Source organism: Opisthocomus hoazin, chromosome 4, assembly GCF_030867145.1.
Source record: "Opisthocomus hoazin isolate bOpiHoa1 chromosome 4, bOpiHoa1.hap1, whole genome shotgun sequence".
Lineage (NCBI taxonomy): Eukaryota > Metazoa > Chordata > Aves > Opisthocomiformes > Opisthocomidae > Opisthocomus > Opisthocomus hoazin.
In genome coordinates, this window is record NC_134417.1 from 90,489,831 (window position 1) to 90,503,300 (window position 13,470).

The following is a 13,470-nucleotide window of genomic DNA, read 5'->3' on the forward strand; positions in this document are numbered from 1 at the left end:
TAGATATATAAAGTAGGTGCAATGGATGGCATCATAACAGTGCCTTTCTCTTATTAAAATCTATATAGAGTGCACAGGCTGATTAGCTCACCTGTACAATGTAAACATCTACACTTTTTGTTTGTTTTCTTTTTTATCCCTCACGTTTAGTGACATTAATGAAAGCTGTGAGATGTGGCTACAGAAAATGGCATAACTGGAGGAAAATGTGCAAAGTAAATCTTTGAAAAGTCTAGTTGATTCTTTGGACTGCTCCTTGGCACTGGAACAAAACCAGAGCTGAATGCATTCACAATGTGTCTGAGCATGCTTTTCTCTAGAGAAGGCACCTATGCAGCCATGGGGCTGTTACCATGCCAGGGGACTGGGAGCAGGTCTGTCTGGTCTAGTGCTTCTGCTGTGGGACTATGTTCCCTCAGGCTCCTGCACCTGGACTGAGAGCCACAGGAACTACAACATATGAGGAAGTAATTGGGTCAGGGATTTTCACACTGGACAGGTAATGGATTTAGTTGCTTTTATGACCAAATTGCCTTTTTTCTCCTTTGTTTTATCAGGGAGTAGGGTAAAGGCAAGGAGGATTTGAAATGAGTTTACATGCCAAGGGAAATGGAAGATGGGAAATGTAGAAAATTAAGGGGAAGTGGTAAAAGATAAGCAGAGGGGTTTTCCACAATGGGGAGAGCAGCAGTATTGGTGTCCCAGGTGTTGTGAATTTTCAGGGAAGTTAGAAGAACCTCATCAGCAGGCAGCTGTTCTTACAGCACAGGTCTCAGAATTTGGATAAGACCGTGGGCATTCAGCATCTGAAGTTCTTGACATAGGTCTGTTGGGGCCTGGGAGCAGCATGGTTGGCAGCAGCAAAAGTGGCATGGTACCAAGTGTCTCCATGGGATGTCCTGGCAGAGGGCCCCTCTAGGCCTGCTATAGATGTTCAGACTCTTTTAGCAATCATTTTTCCAGGTCTGGAGAGCTTTCCCTTGAGTGCTACTCTCTGCTGAAGGGAGCAGTGACTGGATGCTTTTTGTGCACTTACCTTGCAGGGGACATGTGCCACCAAGCTCTTGTCCAGATAACAGTCAAAGGGACCAGCTGGACATCCCTTCCCTTACCACCAACCACCTCAGCTCTCTCTACAGCTCCACTCTACTGATTTTCCAGCAACAGATACCACTCCTGCACTGCTGTTGCAGAGAGCCTGTTGCTGTGTAGCTCTGAGGCAACACAGGACAGCGCAGATACTGCTGTTCCTGTGCAGTCGTTTCCCTTTCTGGGTGTGCATGTCTGCTGTGGGAGGGGAGGAGATCCTTTCCACAAGCAGAGGGCTCATCCTGGACACCGGCCACTTGCCCATCTGAAAATGCCATTTACAAAATGCTGCTTCTAGGCGAAATTCCTGCTCCCCTTCAGTTCCTTTCCCCGCCAAGTCCAGCTACTGTATTTCTTTTCTTTGCAATCAACTCTTCTGCAGCTCAGGGAGAAATTGCCTCCCTACACCCACCCTGCTCACCCCACCCCCCTTCCAGCAGTGATGCCATCCTCCCTCCCACCACCGTGTTTTGCTGGCCTGGTCACGCTAATTAGAAAAGAAACAAAATCTCTGGGACAGCAGAAACGGTGCTCAGGTGACAGGGAGAAGGAAGATTTGGGGAAGGTAGGAGGAGGAAGGAAAAGCGGGGGGAGGGGGGTGTGTGTGTGTGTGCTTGATTTAAGAAACTTGATTTGAATAAACCCCTCCTCCCGCTCGTCCTCATTGGTTTCCTTCTCTCCTCCATATTAATGAGACCAGCCAAGGAAAAGCGATTGGTTCCGTATTCCCTCGCCTTTCCTCAGGCACCCGGGGGAGGAGGTGGTTGCATTTCTCCGCAGGACCAGCTCGCTTTGCAGAGCATTGTCTGGGTACGAGAATCACACACACGCACACAGAGCAATACAGGGGCGAGCGCACCATCGCCTTGGCTCGCAGGCAGAGCATCTGATCCAGCCTGAACGCCCTTCTCCACCGCCACCCCACCCCCTACTTCCCAAGCACAAATAATCCCCCCTAAAAATAATAATAATAAAAGAAAAGAAAAAAGAAAAGAGAGGGGGAAAAAAAAGTTTGCAAATCTGCCTCCTTTCTTGGTTTTTTTTGGGGGGGTTGTTGTTTTGGTTTTGCTTTAGTGATGGCAAATTCCTTCACGGCCAGGACGTGGCCCATCCCCTGAGCAAAGGCAGCCTGGACATGAGCGGCAGGCGAGGGAGGAGGAATTTGGATTCCCTTCGGAGGCGCCGACCCCTCCTCCGCCCGGTGCCAGTGGGGCGGGGGGAGCTTGGCTCCGGCCGCTCACTTCCACCGCGGGGCTGGACGGGTTCTGCCGGGGAACGGCTCCGCGACCCCCCCCCCCCCCGCCGCTGGCTCCCACCCCACCGGCACCCGCCCCGCCCCGGCACGAAGGGGATGCAGCATCTCCAGCACCGGGACGGATCCCTGCCGCAGTGGTAAGTGCTTTTCCCCGGCCTCCCTCCCACCTTCCCCCCCCCCCCCCGGAGAGGCAGCGCTCCGGCTCCCCCCGCCCGGGCTGGGGACGGGGGGGGCAGCGGCAGCCGGGCTCTGCCCCGCTCGGCCCGACCCCGGAGATGCCAAGGAGCCGCTGCCGCAGCCGGCGAGGGAAAAGGAACCGGCGGCTTGTCTCCGAGTGACACTGATTTACCGGCTCTTCCCTCATCTTCCCCAGGTCCTGGGAATACTTCTTCGGGGGGGGGGGGGATTGCATGCAGGCTTTCTGCCTTCAGCCGCTGCTGCAGGCGCTGAGGATGCGTCCTCGAGATAGCTTTTGGTTCTTTTCAAACAAATAAATCTCCCTTCGCAAGTGGTGACAGGTTAACGTGCTCGGTATGGGAATCACGTCTGGTTTTAAAACAATATGGCTGGTAAATAAAACCCGCTTGCTAACGGACCCGGAGCTGCTGTTGGCATTTGCGAGCTGAAGGATCCCTTTGCGGTTCTGCATCTTCACCTGCCGCAGAAACTCTCATTCACCCTTCGAGCGGTGCACCAGGACTTCTCTGTCTTTACTGTGGGGTAGCAGTAAAAGATGCTGTTAGTGTGCCTTCGACCTCTGCTTGCATGCCTCTCTGCAATTCTCCTTATCAGTATTTGAACAGCTGGTTCTAATAATACCATCTTTATGCAAAGCACATCCGAAGTCAGAGGGACAGAGTACAGGGCAGACTCTTTACCGCTGTGCTGTGAATTTAACGTGTGAACAGTTCAGGTATGTATTGGAATCTGAAGAGTTCATAGCCAGGGAGAGAAAGATAATGCAGCATGCTGTTCAGGACTGGAAAATGCATGAGAAAAAGAGGGATTTGTTTAGTGACATACCAGTGTTTACGGCTGGACAACCATCCCACTTGCATAGAATCAGGTTGGGAAGAACTCCCTGGAAGTCAGTGGCTTTCCTCTGCATCTAATCTGCTGGTAAAAGAAATCTGGCCTTCAGCTTGAAGAATATATTGGCGTAGCACTGGAGGTAATTATAATACTAATAAAAATATGAACTGAAGTGAATAAGGCAGAGGAGTGACCTGATTCTTTCCTGGGGTATTATGCATTACCATCCGTCTTGTGTATGTTAATTACAGGGCAAGTGTTGGGCTGATACATCAATATGCAATGTAAGTGAAGTAGCTCTTGGAGTGTTTTGTTTTTTTTAATCTGTTGGAATCAACAAACAAAAAAATAGGTTTTCATTTGATGTTATTTGGGTACACAGCCATCTCACTTCTCTATTCAGCCTGTGCAACGCTGGTCAGGTACAGCGGGGAAGCGTTTCCATGGCTAGCACATGCTAATCAAAGAGAATGTATGATTACTTAAGGTCACTGTCAATGACAGCGTGAAGGCAAACTCAGAGTGGTGTTGGTATAGCTATGGAGAAAGAATGTGTTATACAGGTGTCTGTACTTGGCTAATGCAGAGCACACTGGAGCTGTCTTGAAAGAAGTTGTCCTATAGAATGGGTAAGGCAACAGTGCTCCAATCTGATGAATAATTAAGGAATGCTATTCAGTGCAATAACAGGGGCTGGATTAAAGTTGATGTCTCTGCTTGTATCTCGGTTACAATTCTGGGTTACCATCTTCTGTGTTATTTTTCCTGTTTCTATGCGCTGAAGGCAATAGTTGCTGCTTTGTTGTTCTTTCAGGACAGCTACAATTGATCTGTTATTGTACCGGTAATCTGGCTTGGACATCACAGGGTGGAAGGTTTCTGTTGTTTTGTATTTTCCAGTCAAAGGCATATGTGCAGTGACTGGAAGGATAACCATTGGCACTGCACAGACTCCAAGGTCATGGGGGCTTTATGTGCGATAAATACACATGCTTATCTTTAAAGAGGGAATTTTGTTATCGCTCCTTGATTTTAGCTTTCTGTCATTTGTTGGGGGTCCCTGCAAGAAAACAGGAGGGCTCCTTCCTCCCTGTAGATTTAAGATGTCTGCTGTTTGCATTGTGGTGCCACAGCCTCATGTAGCTCCCTGGATCTGCTGTTGTCGGTGTATGTGTGAAGCTCATAAACACGAAGGCAGAAGCTGTGTTGTGGGATGGTACCAGGGAGAGAAAAACAGAGATTTCTGAGATTGTGGGCTGTGCTGTTGATCACGTTCAGACCTTTGTACATCACATCTCTCTTCTTTTGGCTGACTGAGCTGGCATCCTGGAGATATTTTTTCTGGGGTTGAGTTCCATATGTGCCTACGCCTTTGATAAGTTGAGACCCATGTCCCCAAGCTGATTCATTTCAGTGTAGCAGATTTTGTTTTCCTTTTCTTCCCTTTGATCACACTTAGTACAAACAGTCTAATTCCTAAATTAGCTCAGATTATCTTTTAATGAAACCAGAGTATTGAAGTTAAGAAGCACTGAGGAAAAGTAAACTCAGGACAGGATCACGCTGTAATTCATGTCTGGCAGAAAGACCTACAGAAATTTCAGGTCTTAGAGTTAGTCCTGTTTTAACAGAGGCATTATTTATTTGCCACAGTTCTTAGGAGTGGTAAACTGATCTCAGGATATAGAAGTCAGTGGAGATACTGAATTTTATTTCACCCCACTACTTGGCCCAGAGAGTGCAGCCTCAATCTTTAAGTCAACAAAGTGTATTTTTGTGTGGCTTATGTTCCTTTATTTCTATTCCCTGTTCTCCTTTCACGTCCAGCCATCCCATATCTCCAGTGAACAGAGCAGGGGCAGGATTCAATACACGCTGCAGTCAATGGGATTTTGGAGTAAGTTTTCCACACCAGCGCTGAAGTGGAACAACTCTGCTGAAAGGGATGTAAATGCACAAGTGAGGAACTCCCTCTTTTTTTCCTATCCACAGCTTTAAAGTCATCTTTGCTGATAACATATCGTCAGGGATAGCTGTAACACCACTCTGTTTCAGAGCACTCCTCCTACCCGATATATACAGAATCGCTTGACGAGATACTTTTCCAGTTCCCTCAGTGCTGAACTTGTTCTGTTCTTAAGAAATGCTTTGCATACAGAAAGGTGTGTAGTAGTTTTCCACAACGTTAACAAATACTAGAATTCATGGGACTGTAGTGGCTGTCGAAATGCTGTTTGGATTGTAACTGAGTGGGCACAAATATCTGGGAAGAAAGGCACCTTTTTTCAGAGCGCTTCACAGCAGAATATCCATCCCTCACCTCATGGCTTTGCTTGTGCTTTATTCTCTGACCACCTTTTGCTCTCTCAATTTATTGATCTGTCTTCTTAGACTTGAACTTTTATCTCCACAAGATAAAGCAGGAACTTGCGCATAACAAGTCAGATTGTTCAAGTCTTGTTTATGTATTTCACTGCAGTTCATCGATTCTATCCCTATGCAAGCTGCTGAACTGATCTGTTGAGTAGCTGGATTAATAATTTCAGGATAGAATTTCTTAGCAGGCACCAAATTATTCTGTCTCTTGAATAAAAAGTACGAACATCATCACAGAGAGCATTTCAAGCTAGCTTAGTTGTTGTGCTGAGGAATATTCCCTTGGAAAGATTCCTGCATAAATATACAGACGCACTTGCAGGGACTCTGATTTTCTGCTTTGATTCTACGTTGCTGTTGAATCTAAATTCTTCTGAGATAGTTGTCCCATCAAAATTAGCTGATTTGCGTTTGACATTAGAGTTTATCTTCCCTGGAGGCATCCTGACAGTCTTATACCCACTCATTCAGGTGTCACAATTTAGTCTTGGATGGCTTACGGTAGGACTGTGTTCTGAAACTGCTCTAGTCTATTTATTTGACAGATTCTTTTAAAAAAAGAGTTTTATAAGGTGTGAAAACCTCTGTTTAATATCACTCTTTAAGAAGCAAGGCAAAAAAAGACCCTGACAAATCAACTCAACAATTCTAGTTTTTGTTTACATAAATCATAATTCACTCTGACATTGAAAGAAAAGGGAATAAATATTTATATGGTCTAATTCTTCTTCTGCTTAATAATAGTCATGGCAATAGCAATAATAATAAGTTGTTATGTAGCATGCAAGGAATACTGAAGTCTAAGAGCTCCTTAATGAACTTATAACTTTAGACTTCTGCCACATATGTTTGCAGGTTTGTCCGTTCAACGTTGAGGCATTTCACAAAGAGCTTCAATCACACTGGTTTTTGCACTCCATTAGAGACGACTGGGTCATGATTGCTCTGGAGCTGCAAATGGAAGGATAATTATAGTGCGTTATCTATGATTTGTTGAGCCTGCTAAATGGAGATGGGGGTTAGGGCAGGAAAAGCCCTTTTAATCTGCGTGTTGTGTTAATAGCCTAGATTTTTTATTTTTATTCTTTAGTTCCTCAGAATGAGGCAAGTTTTGCTACTTTCTTTTCCTGCAAGAGACAGTATATTGTCCTGTCTGACTGGGTGGGGATTCTTAAAGAAGAATGCCTTACTGAAGGGAAATGTGATGGAATCAAGTTCTTGTTTTGCAAGAAGTAGATGTTTTATTAGGTCCATCTCTGAGGAGTGGTGGACATATAAATTTTCTCATTCTCAAGGTGAAAACTTGGCCCCAAAGGATCCCCTGGCAAATCTATTACTCATTTCTTGTGAAGGAAGGCTTTCTCATTCAGAAGTGTGTGGCAGCCTGGGTGACGTTCATCTGCTCTCACTTAAGCATCTGAAAGCTAGATGGTCACGTCTAATCTAATCACCCCAATTCATTATAAGTGGGGAGGGTGGCTCATCTCATCCTAAAGTGGGTCAGATAAATCACCCTATGGAGGTTCCTGCAGCAGCTGGCTCAGAAATACACATCCAAAATCAGTGAGATGAATCCTCCCATGGTATCTCAGAGATATCCTCATGAAGTGTAATTCCTCTCTTCTTCCCATCTTTGCTCAGGGCCAAGGCTGGTAATTTTTTGCTAGCACATAGCAATAGCAAGTTGTGACAGATGTTTTTTTCTGGAAAGCCCAAGCCTGCTATGGCAGCCCCCACATCTTCCTCACCAACATCTTCCCTTTATTCAACCAGTGGCAAACTCATTCTGCCCCTTGTAGGGAGACTGCATGCCACGTCTCAGGCAACACCCTATCTATGTGTCGTCTATTATTGTTATTATTATTATTATTATTATTCATTGATAATTTTAATCTCAGAGGTTTCCTCAGCATATCGACACTTTCTTTCTTCAAAGCATGTCCAATTACCAGGAGGGATTTGCTGAATGAAGTTTGAATGCAATTTTGTGAACAGGTGGGGATACATCAACACAGGGACACATCTCAGATGGCTACGTGATTTTCTGCAGGCAGATGCAGGCTTGCTCTGCCTGTTCTCTGAGCCAGCCAGAAGCTGTGCAATGCTACAAGCCTCATCTAATATACTCGTGAATAGGTACACTGTAAGTTGCAAGCAAATGGAGATGAATGCTGACCAGACGTCATTAGCTTAGGGTTAGTACCTTGAGAAATACATTTTGACCAGCTTGGAGCACTTAACATGCTTAGAATTAGGTGACCTAAAAGCCAGCTTTTTGCCATAAATCAATAGCTCAATGCTTTCTTACTGTATTGCATCCACCCTCTGTCCTAAGCTAAAGAAGTCCCTCAGTCCGTTGATAAATGGATTTAACCAACACCTTCCTGCTTAACTATGGCCTTTAAAAGTACTTACTAAAATGCAAAAAATGAAAAAAAAGTATTTGAACTGCTCAGAACACACTGGTATCTAGACTGGATTTAAAAGTGTAATAGAAAGAGATACGCTTCTCCACAGCAAAAAATAAATTATATTTATTTGGAAAGGGATTTTAAAATATCTAAGATATCCTTAAATATTAATTCCTTTTTCTGGAATGGTAAGACTTTATAAAGTCATAACATTTCTGTTTGTGCTCTTACTGTCACACTTTTGAAACAGGTTTATAGAAGTTTTTCTTCATTTCTAACAAAAATATAGACTGGCACATTCATGGTCACAAGTAAAAAGCATTTCCTTTTAAAGAATAATTTTTGTAATAATGACACTTATATAAGTACGTGAATTCTTAAAATGAGATAACTAGTACCAAAAGACAAATATGAGCTTGGGCTTGGTACATATCTAAGATATTGGACACACAGCAGAACTTTCTCTCTTAGAGTTGGCCTAGAAACAATATAAAGAAGGCAGCACAAGTGCATTATATAAAGGCCCAAGTTAAAGGCCTTGGTAAAGTTACTCATTTCCTGCGTTTCAGAGAGATGGATCTTTGGATTCCTTCCAGGAGTTTTGTGCTCTAACTGAAGATGCAGAGGAGATGAGAGAGCATCAGAAATGCCGCAGATGCTGAAGCTCTTCATGACTAAGGCTGTGAATGTGTCACAGCTGTCACTGGAGCCTTGGATTCCACAATCCACGCTCATTCATTCGGGTTGAATGATGTTTGACAGCTTGGATGGTGTTTTTGTGCTAGTGAATGGGTTAGTTAGCCAAGATGATTATGTACAGTGGGCGAACAGCTGGAACAAACTTCGTTAGAGAATAGTACTTGGTGACTGCAGAGGAGAGAGCAGTATGAAAAGCCCTTGTTTGCCTTGTTGAAGTTGCTTCTCTGCAGCGTTCATGTCTCTGGACACTACTCTGTATACTCTAGCTTTTTGTTATCTGACTTGCACTTTGTACTACAGCTGGGTGTAGTAGTGGCGGTCATCGAGAAGAGTCTTCAGAGACTCAATGTTATTCGGAAGAGAAGAAATGAATGTCACAACCTTTTTTGCTCCCCCTGCAAGTGTACCCCTGACAGATTTTCACCTCTGGTATTCAACTCTTTCCCTTTCCTGTATATGGAAGATTTACAGGTCTCTTTTGCTATGATATTTTCTACCGTGCTGACCAGAATCGGGTTTCAGCTCACAGAAAAAAACATCTGCAGATAGGTGTGTATTTTGAGGTGGCTACCTGTATATAACGACATAAGCTTCTGCTATAGTCAAAGGAGATTCAGGACATGGTTCAGTCACCTGAACATTAGTGTTAAGTGCCATCTGAGATCCCTGGGCTATCTAACATCTGCTAAGGATCTGTAGGTATGATGTTATCTACACCACATCGTTTACCCTCTGTATGAGGGCAGGTAAAATACCCTGGGGTACTGGTGACACCGAACACCTGCGTTAAGCCTACCGATTCTGACCCCAGGTCAATGCCCAGTCAATGTAGATCACAGAATCACAGAATCACAGAATGGTAGGGGTTGGAAGAGACCTCTGTGGGTCATTTAGTCCAACCCTCCTGCCGAAGCAGCGTCACCTACAGTAGGCTGTAGAGGACCTTGTCCAGGCGGGTCTTGAATATCTCCAGAGAAGGAGACTCCACAACCTCCCTGGGCAGCCTGTTCCAGTGCTCCGTCATCCTCAGAGGGAAGAAATTCTTCCTCGTGTTCAGCTGGAACTTCCTGTGCTTCAGTTTGTGCCCATTACCCCTTGTCCGGTCGCTGGGCACTACTGAAAAGAGCTTGGCCCCGTCCTCCTGACACCCACCCTTCAGCTATTTGTAAGTATATATTAGGTCCCCTCGCAGCCTTCTCTTCTTCAGGCTGAACAAGCCCAGCTCCCTCAGCCTCTCCTCGTACGAGAGATGCTCCAGACCCCTCACCATCCTCATAGCCCTCCGCTGGACTCTCTCCAGTAGCTCGTCATCTTTCTTGAACTGGGGAGCCCAGAACTGGACACAGTATTCCAGGTGAGGCCTCACCAGGGCAGTGTAGAGGGGAAGGAGAACCTCCCTCGACCTGCTGGCCACACTCCTCCTAATGCATCCCAGGATGTCATTGGCCTTCTTGGCAGCCAGACCACACTGCTGGCTCGTGGTTAACCTGTCATCCACCAAGATAGTTATAGGTATCTACTATAGAGTGAGCTTTGTAACTCTTTAGCCTGAAAAATTTTCAGTACATGTCACTGAGATGATTTAATCTGAAGTCTGAATCCTCTCCCTGGTTTCTGATCCCTCCTGATGGTTTAGAATGAGACTGCTCAAATCTTGGCCTCAGTGCTCTTACTACACGCACAAAGAATTCAACTGATTTTCGTATACCCTCATGTAGGACTTGGAAACACCCTTTGGTATTGTTGTCTTGGGATATCACAGTTCAGATATTTGGCCACAAAATAAATACTGTGCTGCAGGTGTATCTAATTAGCTCCATATAATTCCTGGAATTATTTTCCCGGTGACAACCTCGAGACTGCATTTGTCTTTCTCCACATTCAGCTACCACAGGCAGCTTCTGGTCATCCTGTGATTGAATAATCCAGAAGGTGTTTTTCTTCCTAAATAATTTACAGCAGAAGTTTTCCCAGCCTGTGCTTCATCTTTTTGTGTGTTGCCTCGTACAGCTCAGTAGTCTGTGCTGGCTCTGTGCTTTACCTTAGCCATTCTCCCTTCATCCTTGCATAATCACTGTCCTAATCTCAAGCAGAGGAAAAGGTCAACCCACTGCAGATGTGCTGAGGTCATACCTATGATCTTGCTTTACTTTGCTCATGAGAGCCTGACTGAATATTCTCACTTTACTCTGACACTTCTGGGTGTCCAAGACACAGCTCTTTTGTTGCCCAGCTTTCTCTGCATTGTTACTTCTAGGTTCTTTGAATGTTCATGATTCACCAGCTTCAGTCTGGAGTTCTTCCTTGTGACTTCTTTTCTCAGCTTCCTTGAGATGTAGGTTTCATGAAGTTTTAACGTCTTTAATGCAAAAAGACTTTTCTGTCCAAGTTCCCTAGTGATGTTGACTTTATTACCTGATTGCCTCTGTTTCTCCAAACTCTTCTGTTCAAAATGAAGAATGTCAGCTACACACCTACTTTGGTGAAGGTTTGTATAGCTTTTCTTTGCTCTCTTTTTTCTGGCATGTTCTCTGTCTCCAGAAAACATGGAGCCAGATCCGAGGTGATTAAAGCAAAACACCACCTATTTAAAGAAAAAGTCTTCAAAGCACCAGGCTTTAACATTATTCTGATAGGCTCAGCTTCTTCAAGCTGTTCTGGGAGCTTTGTGTGCATCAGTTTGGAAAATCTCCGATCTAACTCTTCCTGAAAGAAAAAGGATTTTTTAACTTTTCAAGATCCATTTGATCTATAGCTTCCTGAGCTGGCAAAATACGCCTCACATCTTCCTAGCAGAAACAATAAAGGATTCTCCGAACTAAGAGCATCACTTTTGACTTTATTGTCTTGATTTTTATTTTCTTCTTCTGATAGCTCGTTAAATTGACCTCTTGCTTTGTTTCTCGCTGCCTCTACTGAATTAGAACAACAAGGACATAATTTAGCTACTATACTGTTCCCAAAGAGCTTCTGAGACAAACCTCAGTAAGTAGATTATGTACATTTTCCATGTACACCACTGCTACATTATGCAGTACAATGCAGTACAATGGACATGACCTATTGTCAAATCTATTCACAGCCACAAAAAGTTTAGTGTGTGCATTGTCATTAAGAATATGGTTATGAGAGCAACAATATGGTAGTTCGACCACACAACTTATATCAGATAATTTGTAACGCATGGCTCTTTTCTTAAAAGTTGAAAAGGAAGCTCGCCTGAACATTAACATGCCATTCCTTTCTTTGCTGACTGGAGAAACTCTCACCTGACATTCTGATCAATGAACAGATAGACTATGCCGTACTGCATGTCATATATTGAAAGCTTAAAATTTCAAAATATTTTCATTTATATCAGAGGTTATCTGAATTTTCAGACAAGCCTATATAATTTTACATGTTTTCCCTTTTACTTCCCAGATAAGCAAGCAACATTCCTGCATTTGTAGATTTCTGGGTGGGACTAAATGGCTGTTTATTATATGTTGTCTTTATAGACAGTGGAGTCCAGGCTTCAATTTTTTTTGATCCCAAAGTAGGTTTCTAAAATAATTAATGTGAATTGGAAATCAGTTTTACCTCTATTAACTATGTGAGGGTACTGGACAGTGAGCATTGTGGAAAAGCCAAGCAAGCCAGACAAGACCTACAAATATTAAGTAAGATCTACACATTTCATCTAAACTGGCCAGATGGAAAAGAATATGCAGGTGTGTCTGACTGCATGTCCAATCTAATCCATATCGTTCTATTTAGTGGCGTGTTCAAACTTGCATTTTTTAAAATCAGCTTTGAGAGCTTTAACCCAAAATGTTACAGCCTGTGATTCAAGGGCTGGTTTCAGCCCTCAAAATTTTTCTACACTTTCTGCTGTGTCCTTGACATTTCCAAAATCCATCACCCTAGTGTGCTACTGCTTCTGTGTAACTCTGAAAATGACCAGCTTTAGTGGCACACTATTTACATTTAGCCTGCAACAGGTAAAAGATCAGACCAGAGGTCAGAACAAGCGCTACTGAAAACAATGTGCATGTGTATCAGGAATGACAAAGATGAGCAAGGCAGAGTTAGAGATGGCTGAACTGATCTTGCTCTTTCATATCTCTACAACTGCCCTCAACATATAATATTCCATCTTTCCTCAAAATGCATCTCCAGACTTATCTTCCTTGGCTGGTGGATGAGCTTAGATCAGAATGTTGTCCCATCATCCTCCTGCCTTGACTTTCAGCACTTCTAAACATTATATTAACCTTTGTGGTAATTTTTATCCTCTAAGATCAAGAAGGCTAATAAAAATAATTGATGTAAGGGAACATGAAGAAAGAAAGAAAGAAAATGTAATGTGCTCTAAATTGAACGAGTAGTAGTGACATCGTCTGAAGATGAACTTAGCCTTCAACAAAGAGGTAATCTTTAAAAGATATAAACTCCTCCATACTCAGCGAAATGAACCATAATGATTTGCCACCCATTTAATAACCAAATGAGTAAAAATTTGCCAAGCCACTCTCCATGATATTTGAAAGGTCATGGCAATCAGGTGAACTTCCTGGTGGCTGAAGGAAGGGAAACACTGTGCCCGTTTTTAAAATGAGTAGGAAG

At 43.8% G+C, this 13,470-nt stretch overlaps 1 protein-coding gene across 18 annotated transcripts in view; it reads left to right on the forward strand.

The window, feature by feature from the left end:
- The first annotated feature begins 1,842 nt into the window (after window positions 1–1,842).
- The window catches only part of ADCYAP1R1 (ADCYAP receptor type I), a 144,888-nt gene continuing 133,260 nt past the window's right edge, over window positions 1,843–13,470 (forward strand). For 14 of the 18 annotated variants that reach the window (XM_075419854.1, XM_075419861.1, XM_075419860.1 and 11 more), the window contains exon 1: window positions 1,843–2,481. The gene's annotated coding sequence lies outside the window, so the exon portion shown is untranslated. Of the gene's footprint in view, window positions 2,482–2,547; window positions 2,718–2,888; window positions 3,258–3,367; window positions 3,516–3,931; window positions 4,006–13,470 lie in introns of those variants that run through there. The other 4 variants (XM_075419855.1, XM_075419857.1, XM_075419858.1 and 1 more) reach the window with 4 other exon arrangements.